Source organism: Eumetopias jubatus, unplaced genomic scaffold, assembly GCF_037043125.1.
Source record: "Eumetopias jubatus isolate StellerSeaLion01/CBP00866 unplaced genomic scaffold, mEumJub1_p1.0 scaffold_12, whole genome shotgun sequence".
Lineage (NCBI taxonomy): Eukaryota > Metazoa > Chordata > Mammalia > Carnivora > Otariidae > Eumetopias > Eumetopias jubatus.
The window spans coordinates 72,271,860-72,281,221 of record NW_028274818.1 but is presented as its reverse complement, the minus strand read 5'-3'; positions in this window follow the sequence as shown (position 1 = coordinate 72,281,221).

The window sequence follows — 9,362 nt, the reverse complement described above, 5'->3', positions numbered from 1 at the left end:
TGCTTAACGGACTGAGCCACCCAGATGTTCCTAGAGGATTTTTTTTTAATGAGTTGGATGTGGGGCAAGGGAAATGGAAGAATCAAGAATGACTCCAAGTTTTTTGAGGTAATTGGAAAAACTGAGTTTCAGTCAACCAGAAGAAGACGACATTGGGTAGAACAGGTATTGTGGAGGGAATATCAGGAAGTCAGTTTTGGAATATGTGAATTTTGAGATATGTGTTGCACCTGTGTCTGGAGTTCAAGAGAAGGTCTGGGACAGAGGTGTCCATTGGGAAGTCATGGGCAGTTAGGTGGTATTTAAGGCCATGAGACCAGATAAAACCACCAAAGGGATGAGTGAAGACAAAGAAGACCAAGGAAAAGGACAGAGCCCTGTGGCATTCCAGCATCAAGAACTCAGAAGAGGAGGAACCAGCCAGGGAGAGCGGGGAGAGACTAGTCAAGCTAGAAAGAAAACTGGACAGTGTGATGTCCTAGGGGCTAAGAAAAGAAAGTGGATCAAGAACAAGGGAGTCATGGGTGCCTGGGTGGCTCATTTGGTTAGTGTCTGCCTTCAGCTCAGGTCATGATCCTGGAGTCCCGGGATGGAGCTCCCCATCGGACTCCCTGCTCAGTGAGGACCCTGCTTCTCCCTCTGCCACTCTCACCACTCGTTCTCTCTCTTGCTCTCTCTCAAATAAATAAATAAAATCTTTGGAAGAAAGAAAGAAAAAGAAAGAAAGAAAGAAAAAGAAAGAAAGAGAAAGAAAGAAAGAAAAAGAGAGAAAGAGAGAGAGAGAGAAGGAAGGAAGGAAGGAAGGAAGGAAGAGGAAGGGAAGGAGGGAGGGAAGGAGGGAGGGAGGGAGGAAGGAAGGGAGGAAGGAAGGAAGGAAGGAAGGAAGGAAGGAAGGAAGGAAGTCATTAGATGTGTCTGATGCTCCTGACAGGTCAGGAAAGGTGCAAACTGTTGCATTCAGCCTCTTTGAGGTCACTGATGTCCTGGACAATTGCAGTTTCCAGTGGAAAGGGGGGGGGGGGTGAAAGCCCACCTGGATTGGGTTTAAGAACAAATGGAGAGCTTCCAGTTCCTGCCATGATGGTATCAGTGTTTACTGGACTAGCTCTGCAAACATAACCAACATTAAAACCAGAGGGATCCGCAAAGAGCTGTTTTCAGGCAGCGGACATCAGGTACAGCAAGACTGTGGTGCCCCAGACAAGGGACATCCATGAGGGAGCCCCACTGCTGCCCAGCGCTCTGCCTCAGGACCATGTCTCAAGCCAGCCAGTCAAAGAGCAGGACTCTGAAAGGGCATAGGGGCCACACTAACTCGAGGAGGCAGAAATTAGGGTTTGGCAAACCTAAAGTAGCAGAAATCCCTGGGGTGAGGCATTGGAGAGGAGGAAGCTCTGAAGTGAGGGACCCCATAAGTCTTTGGGGGGAGGTCTCCCATGAGTCATGACTAAGGGCTGGGCTCTACTTGTACAGGGTGACTCTGCCCCAGGCTTACCAGAGCACCACTGCTCCAAACAGGAGGGTCCCGCGGAGCCAGAGGAAGAGGAGCGCCTGGGGCATTGGAATTCCAGCTCTGCTCCAGTACAGTGACTGCACGAATATCTCATCAGGATTCCCAGTGGCCAGCTGAGACCCAGGCCTTTGGAGTCAGGACCATGCCCCGGAGCAGGGACCAGCAAACTTTTCCTAAAAAAGATTGGTCAGATATTAAACACTCTAAGCTCTGTGGTCTCTCTGATTTCGACAGCAACTCTTCAACTTTGCTGTTTTGGCATGAAAGCAGCCACAGACATACACGGCAAATGGATCTGGTTGTGTTCTAATAAAGCAGAAAACAGATGGCAGGAAGATTTGGCCCAGGGGTTGCAGTATTCCAAACCCTGCTCTAGAATAAGGTGCATTCTAGACTCATTCTAACAAAGTTTAACACGAAACCACGAAAAGATCCATAGCAGAAGCAGAGTTTGAAGGTTGAGTCCTGCCAGGTCAGAGAGGGGCTGGAGAAAACCCCAGGTTTTCCAAGCCACTTCCAAGCCTATAGAAGGTCAAGGGCATCAGCCAGAGGTGGGACTGTTTGCTAGAATAAAGATCAATACTTTTCAGAGGAAGATAACAGAATCCATCATCTCTACAATGTGTTAACCACAATGTTGGTTATTCAATCAAAAATCACTAAATGTACAAATGAATGGGAAACCATGATCCAAAAGTCAAGAAAAGAAAAAAAAGAAACGGTCAATAGAAACTGAACAAAAGATGGCCCAGATGCTGGACTTAGCAGATAAATATTTTCAAGTGGCTATACAAATATATTTTAAAGGGAAATCTGTTCAGTGAATTAAAAGAAAATGTGGTTGTAAGGAGTGGATCAAGACAGAATTTCAGCAGAGATATTAAAATTATGAAAGGAAATTAAATGAAAATTCTAGGAATGGAAAGTACAGTAACTGAAGCAAAAAAAAAAAAAAAATCACTGGACGCCCTTAACAATAGGTTGGAGATGGTGGGAGAGTCAGTAAATGTTAAGACATGTCAATAGAAATTATTCACTCTGAAGAAGAGAGAAAAAGATGAAAGAAAAATGAACAAAACTTCTGGGACAATATCAAGCAATTGGACATCCACATAATTGGAATCCCAGAAAGAGAAGAGGGTGATATTGAGGCAGAAAAAAATTTAAGAAAATTATGGCTGAAAATTTCCCAGGTTTGATGAAAAATACCAGTTTATAAGGATAAACTTACATTTACCCCAAGTGGGGACACACGGAAGGACGAGTGCATCTAGCACATCATGGTCGTGCTGTGAACACCAGAGATAGAGAAAAAGTCTTGAAAGCATCAAGAGAACAAAGACACATGACATATTTGGAAACAGCACTTGGAGTGCATGCTGAATGGTTTATTAGCAATAGTGGGGACCAGTGTGCTATGCAAAACTGTACAAAGGCATCTTTTAGGTGTTGAAAGAAAAAAAAACCCATCGGCCCCAATTTCATATCCATAAAAATATCCTTCAATGAAGGTGAAATACACTGATTTTCAGGCAAACAACAAAAGCTGGGAGAATTTGTTGCCAGAGGTCCTGCAATGCTAAGAGATGCTAAAGAAATCCTTTGGGCTGGAGGAAAATGGTCCTTAATGGGAACTCAGATCCACAGGAAGAAGTAAAAAGCACTGGAAACAATAAATAAAATGTTGTTTTCCTCTTATAACTTAAACATGACTAACTATTTAAAGTAATAATAATGTTAGATGAGGTCTATTAATGCACATTGAAATAAAAGATATGACAGTCATATAGGAAGGGGGATGGGTAAATGGAATTTTTTAAATTTTTAATTGAAGGAAAGAAATAGGAGACCACACGTAGGGACAACTCTGAAAAGGTGTTTTGCAGCAAAATGGAGCTGGGATGTGAAGAGGTAACTGACAGGGCATGGGATCAAGAGAAGGGTGTTTTGTTGGTTTGTTTTTCCTTTTGAGGAGTAGAGAAGTAAGAGCACACTTGCGTGCTGAAGGGAATGATTCAACAGAGAGGGGAAAGTTGATGGCCTGGAGAGAGTTCTGGGAGGTGAGTGCTCCGCAGGTAAAAGGAAGGCGAGTCTGCAGGCTAGGTGGAGGGGCTGCCCCAGCAGGAAGGCAAGTCAGTGTCCATTCAGGGGAGGACTTGCTTCAGGGAGCATGTGGAGGTTCTCGTGCAGTGAGTTCCATTGCTCAGCAGAGTGGGATGATGCCTTCAAGCTGGGAGCAGCAAGGGTGGGGACGAGGGCAGGCATGCTGGGGTCTCAGAGACGTGCCAGTGAGCCACTGTGGAACTGCATGATTGCCCAGCGGCAGTCAACACCCATTCAGTGTCTGTAGTCACTAAGGGGACATCAGTCTGTGTGGCTTCTTCCCAGCCTCATGCAACCAAGCAGGCAGGGTGTTGGGTGAACCCAGTGGTGGCTTCCTCTAGCAAGGCGACAACGTGAGCAAGGAAAAGGGAGCCTGTGTGCAGCCTGGTGTCTGGGACAGTTGACCAAATAATTTAAGGTGGTTAAGAGGGGGAAGGTGGAGGCTAAGGGGGTGAAGAGCAATGAGAGGGATAGTATTCCTTTTTTTTTTTTTAAGTGATAGAGGGAGAGAGAGAGAGAATCTCAAGCAGACTTCCCATTCAGCATGGATCTCATGATCCTGAGATCATGACCTGAGCCAAAATCAGGAGTCCAGATGCTTAACCCACTGAGCCACCCAGGTGCCCCGAGAAGGGTTGGTATTCCTGATTGAAGGTCCCCAGAGGGTCTAAGTATTGTCAAAGTCAGGATGCTATGTTTGGAGAATGAGCTTAAACAAAAAGAAAGAAAGAAAAGAAAAGGAAGTGGTCCAAGAACGCAGTCAGCACCTCCATCATGGGTTCCCACTGGTCCATTCCTCCTTAAGCTCACTTCCTTCCACCTCAGCCTGCCCCAGCCCTGCCAGCCTCTCTGGCCCCCTTCTCATCTGCAAACAGCCCAGCCCAGAGCATCCCTGCCAGGGGGCTTGCAAGCTGACTGTGCCCTGGGTCCCGGACACTCACACACTCACTTCTTTCCTCCTCCAGATCTCCGCTCCAATATAATTTTCTCCGCAAGGCCTGACTCCATTACCTTATTTAAATTGCACCTGCTCTTCCTGCCTGGCCCCATCATTGACACTCTGGATCCTTCTTAACCAAATCCATTTCTTTTCTGCATAGTACTTATCACCTTCTCATACTTACTGTAGACTTTACTCATTAATAATGTTCCTCATAGGGTACCTGGTTAGCTCATTCGGTTAAGTACCTGCCTTCAGCTCAGGTCATGATCCCAGGGTCCTGGGATTGAGCCCTGCATCAGGCTCCCTGCTTAATGGGCAGCCTGCTTCTCACTCTCCGCTACTTGTGCTCTCTCCCTCTCTCACGTGCACTCTCTCTCTCTCAAGTAAATAAATAGAATCTTAAAAAAAAATAACATTCATCTTCTCTGCCTGCTGGAATGTGAGGTCTGTGAGGACAGGGACCTTTGTTTTGTTTGCTTGTATCCCACATACCTGGCACAGTGCCTGGCACATGGTAGGTGTTCATCAAATATTTGTGGAATGAATGAATCTACAGGAAACACCATTCTTACTCAAGTCGGTAATGAGACTTAGATGCACTTATCATTTGTATTCGGCATTATTCTGAGGCTTCTAGTCAGCAATGTATATAACAAGACAAAGAGGAGCGCCTGGGTGGCTCAGACGGTTGGGCGTCTGCCTTCAGCTCAGGTCATAATCCCAGGGTCCTGGGATCGAGCCCTGCATCGGGCTTCCTGCTCCGCAGGAGGCCTGCTTCTCCCTCTCCCACTCCCCCTGCTTGTGTCCCCTCTCTCGCTGTGTCTCTCTCTGTCAAATAAATAAATAAAATCTTAAAAAAAAAACAAGACAAAGAAATGGAAGTTATGAGTACTGGACAAAAGAAACAAAGTTCCATGTGATCCAATGGCTTATGTAGAAAATCCAAGCGATTCTAGACAAAAACTATCGGTGCTGTTAGAACCAATAAGAGGGTTTGGCAAATTCATTGGATCAGCTAAAGATGCGCAGGACCTTACAGAAAAAATTATAAAACTCTATTGCAAGAAGAAGAAAATTTGAATAAATGAACTGCTATATCGTGTTTGTGGATGGAAAGACTCAGTATGTCAATATTTTAGAATTTTTTTATTATGAAAATTTCAAGATACACAAAAGTTTACAGAATCATATAATGAATCTTTGTGTGCCCATCACTCAGCGTCTGTAACTGTCAATTCCTGGGTAGACTTGTTTCATCTGTTTTCCATCTACTCCTCCCAGATAATATATTATCCCGTCTACAAAACATTTCAGCCTATGCCTCTAAAACGTAAGGACTGTTTTTGAAAATATATAATCACAGGGCACCTGGGTGGCTCAGTCAGTTAAGCGTCTGCCTTTGACTCAGGTCATGATCCCAGGGTCCTGGGATCAAGCCCTGCATATTGGGCTCCCTGCTTAGCGGGGAACCTGCTTCTCCTTCTCCCTCTGCCTGCTACTTCCCCTGCTTGTGCTCTCTCTCAAATAAATAAATAAAAATATTTAAAAATATATATAATCATAATATCATTATCACACATAAAAATTAACATTAATTTCTTTTTAAAGTTTATTTATTTATAAATAAGTCATCTCTACACCCAACATGGGGCTCAAACTCACAACCTGAGATCAAGAGTTGCATGCTTCTCTGACTGAGCCACCCAGGTGCCCCAACACCAATTTCTTTTTTTTTTTAAGATCTTATTTATTTATTTGACAGAGAGAGACACAGCGAGAGAGAGAGAGAGAGAGAGAGAGAGAGAGAGAGAACACAGGCAGGGGGAGTGGGAGAGGGAGAAGCAGGCTTCCCGCTGAGCAGGGAGCCGGACGTGGGGCTCGATCCCAGGACCCCGGGACCATGACCTGAGCCGAAGGCAGACGCTTAACGACTGAGCCACCCAGGCGCCCCCCAACACCAATTTCTTAATATCATTCCCTACCAGTCAGTATTTCAATTTTCAATTTTCTCATTATTTTGATTTGCTGGAATCAGGGTCCGTACAACATCCGCATGCGATTGCTTGTTATACAGCTTCAGTCCTTAATCTGTGGGGTCTCCTCTCATTTACTTTATGTTTTTTTTTTTCCTTTGAAATTTATTTGTTAAGGGAAACCAAGTTGTGTCTCCTACAGATCTTCCCAGATTTGGGGTTTTGCTGATTACATCCCATACTGTTGTGTGATGGGTGTCCTCCATCTTGCTTGCTAATTGATAGGAAGACTCATTATTATTAAAATCGCAATTCTAGGGGCGCCTGGGTGGCTCAGTTGATTAAGTGTCTGACTCCTGGTTTTGGCTCAGGTCATGATCTCTGGTTGTGGGATCGAGCCCTGTATCAGGCTCTGCGCTCAGGGGGGAGTCTGCTTGAGATTCTTTCTCCTTCCTCTGCCCCTCTGCACTCGTGCTCTCTCTCTTTCAAATAAATAAATAAAATCTTTAAAAAATAAATAAGTAAAATGGCGACTCTACTCAAATTAATCTACAAATTCAATAGAATTCTAATAAAAATTCTGATTTCTTTCTTTTTTTTATGGGTCGGGAAAAACTAACCCTAAAGTTTATATAGATGAATAAAGGGCCAGGAGGAGTCAAGACAACTTTGGAGAGGAAGGAGGGGTGGGGGATACTCTCCTTACCAAGGTATCAGGAGTTACTCTAAATTTGAAACATCTGAAACGTTGTAATAATGGTACGGGAGAATCCAAACAGACTAATTGAATAGAATGAGGAGGAGGTTGGAATAAGACAAGAGTTGACATTACAAATCAAAGAGAAAAGGATGGAGCATTCAATAAACAAAACCGTCTATCTACAAGGAAAAAGGAGTTGATTCCTACCTCAAACCGCATACAAACCTAGATGTGAAAAAGCAAAACTAAATTTTTTAGGAGAAAAACATAGTAGATTGTTTTTATGACATCAGGATACGGAAAGAAATCTTAAGTCACAAGTACACACCATGGAGGGCAGGAGTCATAAATTTGGAGAAATTAAAGTGTAAAAACTTTCATTTGACAAAAGACACTAAATGTGCAAAGATAAGCCACAGACAGGAGAAAGTATCTTCGATTTACTTTATTTTTTGGAGGATTCACATCCAAAATTTAAAAAGAAACTCGTATTAATGAATAAGAGAAAGATGAACAACAAAATAGTAAACAAGCAAAGGATATATTAGGCAAATCATAGCATATAAAACTCTAAACAACTAAGAAGTATATAAAAATGCTCAGCCTCAACAGTAATTAGGGAACTGCATGTTAAAATTATAATGAGATGCTATTTCATCCCTCAAGACTGGGGGGGAAAATTATTAAGTCTGGTAAACAGCCAATATTGACAAAGATGTGGGGGTATGGATCATAATACCATGCTGGTGGGTGTGTAAATGCCTACTAAAGTTGAAGACAAGTATATCCTACGTGCCATACATCTCCCATATACTCCTCCAGGGGACACTCTTCAACCTTCTCTACCTAGCCCCATGCCTCAGGAGGATGAGCTTGGCAGGCTGCCATGACCCTGGGCTTGGGTTCACAGGGGGCAGCCAGGCAGGAGGTCAGAAAGCAAAAGAGAGTGGTCAGGGACACCTCCAGCCAGCTGAATCCTCTGAAGATGGCCATCTCCACACAATTCCTTTCTTTCCTGATTCCAGCATGCATTCCTTTACACATTCCTTGGGCCTCATGGTGGTAACAGCTCAGCTGCTAGTAACCCCCGAGTTGCTGCCCTGTCCTGTATGGTTTCTGTGCAACCTGTCCTGACATTGTAAGTAGTTCCTCTATGAAACTCTCCACAAGTTTGTCTCTTTTATGGATGCCATCTCTTTCTACTGGAATTCCGCCCGAAATACCCTCAAACCCAGGAGGTCTGCTTCTCAGCATTCTCCCTGGAGAGACACTCTTAGGTGGAGTTTCAGTTTGGGAAGATGTATGAGAATATTCATTGCAACCCTGTTTGTCATAGGAAAAAAGTAGAAACAATCTAACTGTCCCTTAGAGAACAGATAGATGTAATATGGTTTGTTCCTGGGACGGAATGCAATACAGAAGTTAAAAGGAATGAACCAGAAGATACCACGTCACGTCCACTAGGATGGCTACTATCAAAAAAACGAAAACAAAAATAAAAACAAACAAAATGATGAGCGTTGACAAGGATGTGGAAAAACTGGAATCCTTGTGCACTGTTGCTGGGAATGTAAAATGGTACAGCCACCATGGTCTTTAAAAAATTGAAAATAGGATTATCATATGATCCAGCAATTCCACTTCTAGGTATATACCCAAAAGAATTGAAAAGCAGAGTCTTAAAGAGATATTTGGGGGTGCCTGGGTGGCTCAGTCATTGGGCATCTGCCTTCGGCTTAGGTCATGGTCCCAGGGTCCTGGGATCGAGCCCTGCATCGGGATCCCTGCTCCACAGGAAGCCTGCTTCTCCCTCTCCCACTCCCCCTGCTTGTGTTCCTTCTCTCACTGTGTCTCTCTCTGTCAAATAAATAAATAAAATCTTTAAAAAAAAGAGAGAGATTTGTACACCCATTGCTGTGGACTGAATGTTTGTGTCCCCTCAAAATTGTTATGTTAAAACCTAATCCCCAGTGTGATGGTATTAGGAGGTGGGGCCTTTAAGAAGTGATTACATTGTGAGGGTGGAGCCCTCATGAATGGGATTAGTGCCCTTATAAAAGACCTGAAGATCTCCCTGACCCCTTCAACCATGTACACAGATGAGAAAACACCATTTGTGAACCGAGAAGG